The following is a 13,263-nucleotide window of genomic DNA, read 5'->3' on the forward strand; positions in this document are numbered from 1 at the left end:
ACCTGGTGTTGAATGCTCCAAGATGGCCTTGTTTGCATTTCTGGTAGTTAGGGCTGGTGTTGACTGGGGCATTACATGGAGGTAGAGTTCCTAGAGGGCATATCCCACCACACAAGCACTTTTCAAGCCTCTGCTTACATCACATGCCCCATTGGCCAAAGCAAGTCACATGACCATACTCAGAGTCATTATGTGAAAGCACTACACACGGGCATGTAACACAAGGAGGCATGATTCATTGGCAGCCATTTCTAAAATGATCTCCCACAAAGGGTGAGAATATTTTTCTTTCTTTTTCTTTTTTTTTTTTTTGAGGCAGAGTTTTGGTCTTGTTGCCCGGGCTGGAGTGCAATGGCGTGATCACAACCTCTGCCTCCCAGGTTCAAGCGATTCTCCTACCTAAGCTCCCCGCCGAGTAGCTGGGATTACAGCCTTGCACTGCCACTCCCAGCTAATTTTGTATTTTTATTAGAGATGGGTTTTCTCCATGTTGATCAGGCTGGTCTCGAACTTCTGACCTCAGGTAATCTGCCCACCTCGGCCTCCCAAAGTGCTGGGATTACAGGTGTGAGCCACTGTGCCTTGCTGAGAATATTTTTCAATAATATTTCTTTATGAACATCTATCACTTGGATCTGCTACATATTTTTCTTTTTCTTTTCTTTCTTTCTTTCTTTTTTTTTATTTGAGACCAAGTCTTGCTCTGTCACCCAGGCTGGAGTGCAGTGGCACAATCTTAGCTCACTGCAATCTCCACCTCCCAGGTTCAAGCAATTCTCCCTACCTTAGCCTCCTGAGTAGCTGAGATTACAGGTGCCCGCCACCACGCCCAGCTAATTTTTGTATTTTTTAGTAGAGATGGGGTTTCTCCATGTTGGCCAGGCTGGTCTTGAACTCCCAACCTCAGGTGATCTGCCCGCCTTGGCCTCCCAAAGTGCTGGGATTACAGGCATGAGCCACCATGCCCGGCCTGCTCACATATTTTTGAACACCTTTCCACATTTAGATATTTCCCAGCCTTGGGAAACACCTTTCCCAGCTTCCCCTTTCAATGTGCTGCACACACAGGACTTGGCTCTGCCAACCAGACACAAGTGTGAGGCTGAGAGATGACCTGTGAAGAAACAGGCAGGGCATTTGGGCATCCATTTTGTTGAAGCTGAGGCAATTGGAAATAGCATATTTCTGGAGGGGTGGCAACAACAGCTTCTTGACTGTGGCAGAGGTGGTGTGATTCAGGGCTTGGTGAGGGTGAGGGTGGTTTCCTGACCAGGATGAAGGAAGCCTCGTACAGAAGTCAGAGGCAGCCACATTTCCCTTGCCATTCTAGTTCTGTGGTGTGAGCTGGAAAGTTGTTGCTATAATCCCAGCCTATAGCTTATTCCTGTAGCCCTTTCAACATTTTAATGCATTTCTAGCAAATCCCTCTTCCTTAAATTAGCTAGAGTGGTGTGGGAAACCAAAATATGCCACCCCAAAATATACTTCTTTGGCATATTTCAAGTTGGTTATTCAGAAAAGCTGCAGATGGGAATAGCTCTGAAAAAGCTACCCTCCTGTAAAAGAAATTTACATCTATCTACATTAGTAAAGCAAACAGGAGATGTAGGCACAGGCTTTCTCTGAGGTTCTCTTATCCATATCTAGGAAAGAGTAACTCACAGGAAAATGAGACTGGTGGTCTGACACTTTTATTTTTGTTTATTTATTTATTTATGTTAGTTAGGGTCTCACTTTCTCACCCAGGCTAGAGTGCAGGGGCATGATCATGGCTCCCTGCAACCTTGAACTCCTAGGCTCAAGTCATCCTTCCAACTCAGCCTCCTGAGTAGCTTGGATTATAGGCACATGGCACCAAACCCAGCTAATTTTCTTTTAATTGTTTTAGAGATGGAGTCTTGCTATGTTGCCCAGGCTAGTCTTGAACCTCTGGCCTCAAGCAATCCTCCCACCTCAGCCTCCCAAAGCAGTGGGATTACAGGTGTGAGCCACCATGCCCAGCCTGATACTTTTAAAGGTCTGACAGAGAAACCTTTACCACAGGCTGCCATCTATTTTATTCTCAGGACTGCTATCTGAGAGATTTCATCTGCATAGTAAGACAGGCTTTGCTTGACTTGCCTTTCTTCCCTTCACCCTCCCATAACCTGTTACCACCTACCCCCAGGAGCCCCAAGCTCCTATTTCTTTCCATATGGTATAAGAACTTCAGTCATCTGGCTCTTCTTTGAGTCTCATATTTTGTATGGCTTCTGTGCATTTGCATGTAAATAAATTTAGATGCCTCTTCTCCTATTAATCTGTCTATTGTCCATGTGTTTTACAGACCCAAATTATTGAACCTTCAGAAGCAGGGGGAAGAAAAATTCCCTTCACCCCTACAGTGGATTCTGTTGTCTGCAGGTGGTAATGCTGGTGGATAAAAATCTCTTTTTGAATTATCAGCTATATGTCGGTCTTGCCTATTCAAAAATAAACAAAAATGTAATTTAAAAATGAATAATGTAAAAGGGTGTGATCTAAATCTTCCCCAATCCCTGTTTAATGTCTGTCTCCCAAGCAGTCCCTCTCCCTCCTGACCTTGACCTCTCATTTTTCCCTGAAGCACAATCTTGAGCCCTGCTTGATCCGTATGAAACCGCTATTTTTGTTGGTCAAAATAGCCAAGAACTAGCAATTCCATAGTCTTCAACTTCACACTTGCCATTTGTATTAGTCTGTTCTCAAGCTGCTAATAAAGACATACTTGAGACTGGGTAATTTATAAAGAAAAGAGGTTTAATTGACTCACAGTTCCACATGGCTGGTGAGGCCTCACACTCATGGCAGAAAGCAAATGAGGAGCGAAGTCACATCTTACGTGGTGACAGGTAAGAGAGCTTGTGCAGGGGAACTCCCATTTATAAAACCATCAGCTCTCATGAGACTTATTCACTACTATGAGAACAGTAAGGAGGAAACTGCCCCCATGATTCAATTATCTCTACCTGGTCCCTCTCACTGCACATGGGAATTATGGGAGCTACAATTCAAGACGAGATTTGGGTGGGGACACAGCCAAACCATATCATCATTCTTTTGAATTTATCTTCCCTCAAAACTCCAGCTATTATTCATCTGCCAATTTTCAAGTCTTTACCAAGTTTCTATCCTATATAACTCTAATTTCCCATGGAACATTCTACTCATATGTGTCCTTGTCACTTTAAAGAAAATGTATAGAAAATCAAATGTATCCTCTTTCCCACAAGTTAATATTCTCATTTGATGCCTCTAATCTATCCATGGCACTAACATTTTCTAAGTCACTCAGGCTTGACGAAGTGTGGATTCATTATGACTTTTACTTCTAAATGTCTCACTGTATACAGCAAGAAGTGGTGGTTAAGAGCTGAGACACAGGAGGCGGCCTGCCTGGGTGTGAATTTTGACTTGGCCATTTATTAGTGTATGTCCTTGGGCATGTTATTTAACCTGACTGTGCCTCAGCTTCCTCAACTGTAAAACAGGAATAACAGTAGTGCTTAGTTCAGGAGGCACAAATGAGTTCAGATTTTTACAGACAGTTCCTGACTTATGGCTCAACTTAAGGTTTTTTATCTTTACAATGGCATGAAATCATTCAGTACACTCCTCAACTTTTGATGGGATTACAATTTCATAAACCTATCATAAATTGAAAATATTCTAAATCAAGCGACTTAAGATATTTTCAATTTATGATGGATTTATCGGGATATAACCTCATCTTAAATCAAGGAACATCTATATAGTATTCAGAACAGCACCTAGTATATAGTGGTTTTTTTTTAAATTTGTTTGTTTGTGACGAAGTTTTGCTCTTATTGCCCAGGCTGGAGTGCAATGGCTTGATCTCAGCTCACCGCAACCTCCGCCTCCCAGGTTCAAGCGATTCTCCTGCCTCAGCCTCCCAAGTAGCTGGGATTACAGACGCGTGCCACCACGCCCGGCTAATTTTGTATTTTAAGTAGTAACGGGGTTTCTCCATGTTGATCAGGCTGGTTTCGAACTCCTGACCTCAGATGATCTGCCCGCCTCAGCCTCCCAAAGTGCTGGGATTACAGGTGTGAGCCACCGCGCCCAGCCAGAGAGCACTTTGGGAGGCCAAGGTGCACAGATCGCTTGAGCCCAGGATCTTGAGACCAGCCTGGGCAACATGGCAAAACCCTGACTCTAAAAAAATACAAAAAATTAGCTGGGCTGGGAGGCGTGTGCCGGTAGTCCAAGCTACTTGGGAGGCTGAGGTAGGAGAATCACCTGAACCTGGGAGATAGAGGCTGCTGTGAGCCATGATTGTGCCATTGCACTCCAGCCTGGGGGGCAGAGTGAGACCCTGTCTCAAACACACACACACACACAACCTCTTACACCTGCCTTGTCTTTTTCTTCCCAACACCATCACGTGATCTGCATCATTTTCATCTCCTTAAGGACCTCCTGAAGGTTTTCCCTGCTGCCAGTTCTCCCCTTTTCAGCCTCTTCCATGCACTGTTGCTACCACGTTGATTTTCCCAAATCACCGAGGGTATCCTGTCTCATCCCCCACAGAAAGCTCCTTAATGCCAACAAAAGGAAGCGCCACCACAGGTCCACACTGATCGAACCCAGATGTCCTGCCCTCTCCACATTTCTGAGACTGGACCCGCCAAAACATTCCTTTCCTTCTCTAGCTCCCACGGCTCTACCCAACTACTCATTTGCACTTTAACTGCTACCCAGCAGGACTGTCCTTTAACTGTTAACATGTGTACATCTGCCTTCCTTGAACAGGCAGAAAGTTCTTGAAGGCTGGAGAGCTTATACCACCCATACCAGGCACAGACTAGTGCTGGGTAAATAGCAACCAAGACATCATTTTTTTCTGTATTCACACTTCCTTTTCAGCTTCCTGGTGGAGCCAGCTTGACAACATCTTTCTCTTTCCTACAACTGAAACTATAATTTTAAAACCAAGAGCAAGGGGCCAGTGTCGGAGATGGGTTCGTACCTTCTGAAAGACGTCATGGCGGAAGGAAGAGTCCAGTTGCAGGCGTGAGAGGCTAAAGCACTTCCATTAACGAGCAGGGTGTCCAGTGAGGCTCATCTACCTCCTCTGAACTTCATTTCCGTGTCTGCAAATGAGGACATTAACAAAGCTCCCAGTCCCCCTCAGGCTTAAACGTTCTGTGACAAATCTCTAAGAGGGTGGATTCCGGAAACTAATTTTCAAATTAATTGAGCAGTGTGGAGTTATTGCACGGAGAATTAAACTGCTGTCCATAACAGTTCATTTCCTGAGTTTGTTTATCAACCAATGTTTAATAGGCACTATTTATTCTGCAGTATCATGGGTGGAGTGCTATGGAGACACAGAAGTTGTATCTCACCAGATCCATAGCTTCAAAAAGTTTATTATGTAATTAGAGTTTATTATACAATAAAAGCTCACCAAGCTCATGATCTGGCAAATGGCATTGTTTGTTTACCTAAGCCTTCTTTTGTAAAATAAGAAAGTTTTACTTGAATCATTACGTATAATACCCCTGGGAGCTGTGTGTTCTATGTGTCATTTCTATGTTATTTTATTTGAAATACACACACACACAGTATGTTTCAATGTAAATATATGCATTTAAAATGTATATTTTTAAATATCTCCATCAACAGGCTGATTTTTAAAACTTTTCAATATACCAAATAATGTAGATTTTCAAATATACACAAAAATAGAGAGAATTGTATTATGAACTCCATGTACTGATCACCTACCTTCAACAGCCATCAGCTTTCTGCCATTCTTTTTTAGCAGATCCCACCAGCACCTCCCTCTGTGTGTGTGTGTGTGTGTGTGTGTGTGTGTGCGCCAAGACACTGCTCCTCAAGCTAAGGACTCTTTTGTTCAATTTCCGATCTGCCATGGACCAATACCAGCACACAGCTCACAGCCAAGCCACACATAACACACTATGCAGGTTCGACAACACCCAAACTAAGTTCTATTCTCATTAGAGTCCACCACTCACTACTTGGATGCCATGGCAATGTCAAAGTACTGTAGCCATTTCTAAATATTTGTTGTCAATTTCTGCACTTATTACAGACCAAGAGCACACAATTTGCAAACTGGCCCCAATCCTCAGACTTTGAGTAGTACTGCATGCGCTAGAGTATTTTAAAATAAAATCTACGGCATTATTTTATTGCAGCTGCAAATTCAGCATGTATCTCCAATGGATAAGTATGTTTTTGTTGTTGTTGCTCTGTCACCCAGGCCGGAGTGCAGTGGTGTGATCTTGGCTCACTGTAGCCTCTGCCTCCCAGGCTCAAGTGATCCTCCCACCTCAGCCTCCCAAGTAGCTGAGACTATAGGTATGCACCACCACACCCGGCTAATTTTTTTGTATTTTTGGTGGAGAAAGCATTTCACCATGTTGCCCAGGCTGGTCTGGAACTCATGAGCTCAAGCGATCTGCCCGCCTCGGCCTCCCAAAGTGCTGAGATTATAGGCATCAGCCATGGTGCCCAGCCTCGTACTTTTTAAAAACAACCAGAATATAATACTCCCAAGAAAATAATCAATAATTCCTGAACATCATCTACTATTTAGTCCATATTCAATTTTCCCCAATTGTCTCAAAAATGCCTTCTTACAGTTGGTTTGTTTGAATCAGGATTCAAACAAGGATTTTGCATTTGGTTGACATACCTTTTAAGCCAAACTATAGTAGTCTCTCTCTCCTTTAAAAGCTGTTTTTAAGCCACTCTCCAAATAGATTGGTTTACCATTAACTATAAAAGGTTTCCTGACCCATATTGCTTCAAGCAGTTTTTCCATGCATTTGCTTTGTGCAACAGTGTGACTGTGGCTTAAAAACAAATTACTTCTTCCCCCTAAAAATGCCCATTATCTGTGCCTATTAGAGGCACATTTATATTCCCCAGACTTTTTGCCAGGGCACCAGAACTATTTAGATTACCATGTATTAAAAAAGTGCCAGTCACTCTCACTGTCTTATCATCTCTGGTTCTCTTTGTCTCCAATGGGCCCATTCATTGAGCAGATATCTGTGCATGTTGTTAAATGAACCATGGATGTTCTTGCCCTTGATGTGCCAAAGCAGTGTTTACCAGGTACATTCATTTCTTCGGGGACCTATGCAGACATATAGTGGGCATAGTGGGAAAGTGAGGAACTGAATATGACTTGAGATACTCAAGTGATTTGATTTGGACCAGACCCATCTGTGGCTGTCACACAATGACATCTTTTTCCATACTCGTCACCACTAAGGCTACAGGAGCTCAGGTAGCTTTGGGTCTTCACTGGCCAACATTTTAGGAAGAATCATAGAAAAATCATAGAACAGAAAAATAATCTCAGCAACTATGCAGTCAAGCCCCTGAAGGGATGGAGACAAAAGCCCCCACAGCTATCTAGGTGCCTCCTGGACAAGGGCCCAGGTCTCTGACCTCCAGAGGAAGCTCTGTGTATATGGGATATCAATTTCTATGCCACTCAGGGTTCTCAGTTGCACATAACAGAAGAGGATTCTGGCTGACTTTAATAGAAGGATAGTAGGTGGCTAACAGAATTGACAGGATGGGTAACCAGGTTTTGAAATCAGGCAGGCTCTGAGGGAGGCCGGGTAGCAAGGACACAGCCTAGGCCATGCTTCAGGGGCAGTCTGGGTAGGATGTCCCTAACTGTGGCTCTGCTGCCACTCTGGCTGCTGGACATCAACACAACTGAACACAGGAGCCAGATGCCGCGACTGCTTGAAATTCTAAACTATCCCTGAGTCTAAATTAGAAGTCCTGGTGTAGGCCAAAGAAAGAGAGATCAGACAGCTTCTGTGTCTATGTAGAAAGGGAAGACATAAGAAACTCCATTTTGACCTGTACCCTGAACAATTGCTTTGCCCTGAGATGCTGTTAATCTGTAACTTTGCCCGAACCTTGAGCTCAGAGAAACATGTGTTATATGGAATCAAGGTTTGAGGGATCTAGGGCTGTACAGGATGTGCCTTGTTAACAAAATGTTTACAGGCAGTATGCTTGGTAAAAGTCATCGCCATTCTCCAGTCTCGATAAGCCAGAGGCACAATGCACTGCGGAAAGCCGCAGGGACCTCTGCCCTGGAAAGCCGGGTATTGTCCAAGGTTTCTCCCCATGTGATAGTCTGCAATATGGCCTCGTGGGATGGGAAAGACCTGACTGTCCCCCAGCCTGACACTCGTGAAGGGTCTGTGCTGAGGAGGATTAGTAAAAGAGGAAAGCCTCTTGCAGTTGAGAAAGAGGAAGGCCACCGTCTCCTGCCTGCCCCTGGGAACTGAATATCTCGGTATAAAACCCGATTGTACATTTATTCTATTCTGAGATAGGAGAAAAACCGCCCTGTGGCGGGAGGCAAGACATGTTGGCAGCAACGCTGCTCTGTTATTCTTTACTCCACTGAGATATTTGGGTGGAGAAAAGCATAAATCTGGCTTACATGCACATCCAGGCATGGTACCTCCACTTGAACTTATTTGTGACACAGATTCCTTTGCTCACATGTTTTCTTGCTGATCTTCTCACTATTATCACCCTGCTCTCCTACCGCATTCCTCTTGCTGAGATAGTGAAAATAGTAATCAATAAAAACTGAGGGAACTCAGAGACCGGTGCTGGTGCTGGTCCTCCGTATGCTGAGCGCCGGTCCCCTGGGCCCACTGTGCTTTCTCTATACTTTGTCTCTGTGTCTTATTTCTTTTCTCAGTCTCTCGTCCCACTTGACAAGATATACCCACAGGTGTGGAGGGGCAGGCCACCCCTTCCTCCTGGGTGGGAGCATTTGAATTTGCTGAGACTAGATAATATGACTGTCCTCTAGTGGCCAGGGACCAGCGAAAGGGCATCTGGCTCGGCTCCTTTCTATAGTGGGAAGTAGATCCTGCCTGCCTTCATGACCACATCACAGAGGGAAGGGCATTAGGATGCTAAGTAACCCTCACAACCGCAAATGACTATTTCACCTCCCCATTTGGACTTCTGTGAGCATATAGACATCACCAACAGTTTTGTTTTTGTTTTGCTTTTCTTGAGACAGGGTCTCACTCTGTCACCCAGGCTGGAGTGCAGTGGCATTATCACGTCTCACTGCAGCCTCTGACCTCCTGGGAACAAGCAATCCTCTAGCCTCAGCCTCCTGAGTACCTGGGACTGCACAAGCCATTATGCTTGGCTAGTTTTTTATTTTTTAATTTCTTGTAGAGACGAGCTCTTGCAATGTTGCCCAGCCTGGTCTTGAACTCCTGGGCTCAAGCAATTCTCCTACCTTGGCCTCCCAAAATTCTAGGATTAGAGGCATGAGCCACTGTGCCTGGCAGTTACTTTATTTCTACAAAACATGGAGGCATTTCCTATCACTCCTCAAATGAGTTACACCCCCCACAAAAAGCACTGTTCTAAGTGCTGAGTTTGCAAAGGCTTTAACCTCACTGAAGGGGAAAGAATTTCTTCTTCTGTCTCGCTAGTTCACTGATTGCCTTCTTCTGGCCCAATGTCTGGGGGAAAACCAAAGATCAATCTGTCCACTTGACTTTTGCTCAGATGCTTAGTGTGCAGTTAGCTTCCAGGGGCATGGAAACTTCTTCTCCAAGGGTTCCATTAGTGATGAGACGTGCACTTTAAAGTATGTCATGCTGCCACGTATCAGACTGGGACAGAGATGAACTGGAACATGAGAGATGTGTTGAGGTGACAGCCAGGATTCTGCCATTGTTCTTTCAGTGTATTTCTGATGCCTCTCAAATTCCATAAGGGGAGGTGTTGATGTCTGTGGTTAAGTAACATGAGGCCAGAGCTGACACTGTGGCAGTTGCTCCCAAAGGCACAGAGTTTCTTCGTTGCCAGGAAAAGATGCCCTTGAATTTTCTGGGCTGAGGTAAGAAAGTTTGGCAGATCCTGCCTTCTCTGCTTTCTGTTTGCCTTAATGGATATCAAGATAGAAAATAAGGAGCCAGAAGGACCTTCAGAGAATCTATCCACGGCCTGTGTGTCTTAGGTTCCCCCCAGAAATAGACTCTCCGGCACAAATTCAAGTGCAAGTAGTTTATTTGAGTGGGAAAGCAAGGAACTGAGACAGGAGAGGGAAAGAAGCAGTAAAAGGTACATTATCAAGCAAGTTACCACTGTGGGCATCTGGAACTTAAGCCTACTGGAGCCAGTGCAGATTGTAAGCTTCAAGGTTATCCTGCAAAAGGAGTAAGGCAGCTAGGGTATTTAAACACCAGTCCCCATCCATCTTTGGTTGAAGGCTGAAACTGGGAGGGCACTAATTTCCCAGTGCTTCCAGCTTGCTGTCTGAATGGGCAAAGCAAGCTCTGGCCAGCAGACAAAGCCCTCGGGCAAAGAGGCAGATGCTGGCAGTTGAAAGTCAGGTGCTGTGGCACAAAATGCTAAGGCCCGAGGGGGCACGGGCAGGGCACCCAAAACATCTGCTGTACTGTGTCCACTCTCATCCTCCAGACTTGTGGACAAACTTCCTGTTCATCATTCATTCAAAGCCCAGCATAAATCTTCCCAGAATCATCCGGGCATGGTGGCTCACGCCTGTAATCCCAGCACTTTGGGAGGCCAAGGCAGGCGAATCACCTGAGGTCGGGAGTTCAAGACGAGCCTGACCAACATGGAGAAACCCTGTCTCTACTAAAAACACAAAATTAGCCTGGCTTGGTGATGCATGCCTGTAATCCCAGCTACTCAGGAGGCTGAGGCAGGAGAATCGCTTGAACCCGGGAGGCAGAGGTTGTGGTGAGCCAATATCGCACCATCGCACTCCAGCCTGGGCAACAAACTCCGTCTCAAAAAAAAAAAAAAAAATTCTTCCCAGAATCAATCAGGAGGTTCACATCCTCCACCAGATTCCTAATTGGTACAGGTGGCTTATTTCACTATTTACTGCTCAATAACTCTCCACCCGTGTTGCAGAGTCACTCAGGTTTAATCTTCTTTCAACCCTGCCAGAAAACTCATCAGCAGCTCACAGACCCTGACCACAGCCCTGGCATAACTGAATAAATGCTGACTAATTGACTAATTCTCATTTCCTTCTATTCAGCAAATGTCCTGGATATTTGGAAATGCCACAGTTCACAGCCAATGCACTTTCAGCAGGTCCTGAAAAATGATTTGGAGAGGTTTACAATTTGCTAAATGTGTTGAGTCTGGGATTGGTAGAGAACCATGACCTTGGGAGAATAGAATGTTTCTGTTCTCTGGGACATAGGTCGGGTTCCTTCAGGACTATGGATAGAATTTGCTTAAACTGTGGGTCAGCTAGTTGTGAGCTGGCAACTTGGGGATGTCTGTGAGAGGCTGGGATTGTGGGGAAAGCAGAAACACTTGCTTAGTTTTGTCTGGTGTATGAACATCCTACTAAAATTTACTGAAGGAATTGAAAGACCATCTAAGGTTTCCCATGTGATCTTATATTAATGAAGGGATATCTTTGAGTCTCATGTCTTGCTGGTTTTCATCATTCATTTTTTTTTCTTTTTCATCCTGAGTATCAGCCTTTAATAGAAATTGTGATATCTCAGGATCAGGTGGTTTCATCAAAAAGAACCTTAATAGGTCACCTGGGCAGTCTCTCAGTCTCCAGGCTATACCGTGCTTAAACTATTCCTAACAGGACGCTGCTTATCCACGGTCTGGAAATTTTTCCAAAAGTGGGGTCAGGCTGGGTGCAGTGGCTCACTTCAGACCGACCAGCCTGGCCAACATGATGAAACCCCATCTCTACTAAAAATACAAAAATTAGCCCAGCTGGTCTGGCTACTCGGGAGGCTGAGGCAGGAGAATCGCTTGAACCCAGGAGGCAGAGGTTGCAGTGAGCCGAGATCTCGCCATTGCACTCCAGCCTGGGAGCAGAGCGAGACTCCATCTCAAAACAAAACAAAACAAGACAAAACAAAAGGGGGTCAAAGAAATGCCATCTGCATTATCAGCACCTATATTTTTCTGCCCAGATCATAAAGTTTATAACATCTACCTTATTTATATCAAATATGTCATCTATGTCTATGCTTACAGCTATATCATTTATCTATAGGCTGTATCTTATAACATCATTTGCCTCTATATTTACACATACTCTGCCTACATCTGTGTTCACAGCTTTATCATCTACAGCTACATTTTCATCTTTACTATCTACATCACCTATACCTATGCTTATATTACATCATTATCTACATCAATGTTTTTATCTACACCTTCTGTACCAGTGGTTCTCAACTGGAGAAACTTTGCCCAGGGACATTTGGCAACTTCCAGAAAGATTTCTTATTGTTACAACTCAGGGTTGGGGGAAGAAATGCCCTCGGCATCTAGGCCAGAGATGCTGCTAAATCCCAGGGATACTGCTAAATCCTGCAATGCACAGGATAGTCCCTGACGACAAAGATATATCCGGCCTAAAATATCAATAGCGTTGAGGTTAAGAAACCCTAATCTACGTCACCTACCTCATCTGCATCCATATTTACAGCTATGCCATGCACATCTGCATCTGTAATTGCATCTACTCTATCTAAATCTGTGTATATATCTACACCATCTACTCTACATTGGCATCTACGTAATCGACAGCTACCTCTACAGCATCTACAATATCTATGTCAACTACATCGACATCATCCACTCCATGTACATCATCCACAGCTACGGGATCTAAACTTTGCATGCACATCTATATCTAATTATATACATGATATAAAAATCAACACATGCTTGTTATATCAAAATGAGTGGTCCTTTTAAACTAGAAAGCAAATCTAATTTTAATTTTTCCCTCCACTGGCCACACACATAAAACGTGAGTGGAACAGATCCTTACCTGGCAGGGGAGATACCATGATCATGAAGGTGGTTTTCCCAGGGTGAGTTTCCACTGGACTCCAGAGGTGCTGATCCTGTGATTTCCCCAAATGTGGGAAACGCAACTGCATAATTTGCGGCAGTGGGAACTATGTTCTCACTATCCCCTGTTTTGTTGTTGTTGTTGTTGTTGTTTGTTTTTTGTTTTTTTTTTTTTTGAGACGGAGTCTCACTCTATCGCCCAGGCTGGAGTTCAGTGGTGCAACCTCGGCTCACTGCAGGCTCCGCCTCCCCGGTTCACGCCATTCTCCTGCCTCAGCCTCCGGAGTAGCTGGGACTACAGGCGCCACCACCACGCCCGGCTGATTTTTTTTGTATTTTTTTTTTAGTAGAGAAGGGGTT

At 44.5% G+C, this 13,263-nt stretch overlaps 1 non-coding gene across 1 annotated transcript; it reads left to right on the forward strand.

The window, feature by feature from the left end:
• The first annotated feature begins 12,872 nt into the window (after positions 1 to 12,872).
• LOC112438041 (U1 spliceosomal RNA) lies at positions 12,873 to 13,031 on the forward strand. The gene has a single exon (XR_003026543.2). It is a non-coding gene; the product is annotated as a U1 spliceosomal RNA (small nuclear RNA).
• The last annotated feature ends 232 nt before the right edge of the window (positions 13,032 to 13,263 follow it).

The sequence above is a fragment of the Pan paniscus genome, chromosome 21 (genome assembly GCF_029289425.2).
Source record: "Pan paniscus chromosome 21, NHGRI_mPanPan1-v2.0_pri, whole genome shotgun sequence".
Lineage (NCBI taxonomy): Eukaryota > Metazoa > Chordata > Mammalia > Primates > Hominidae > Pan > Pan paniscus.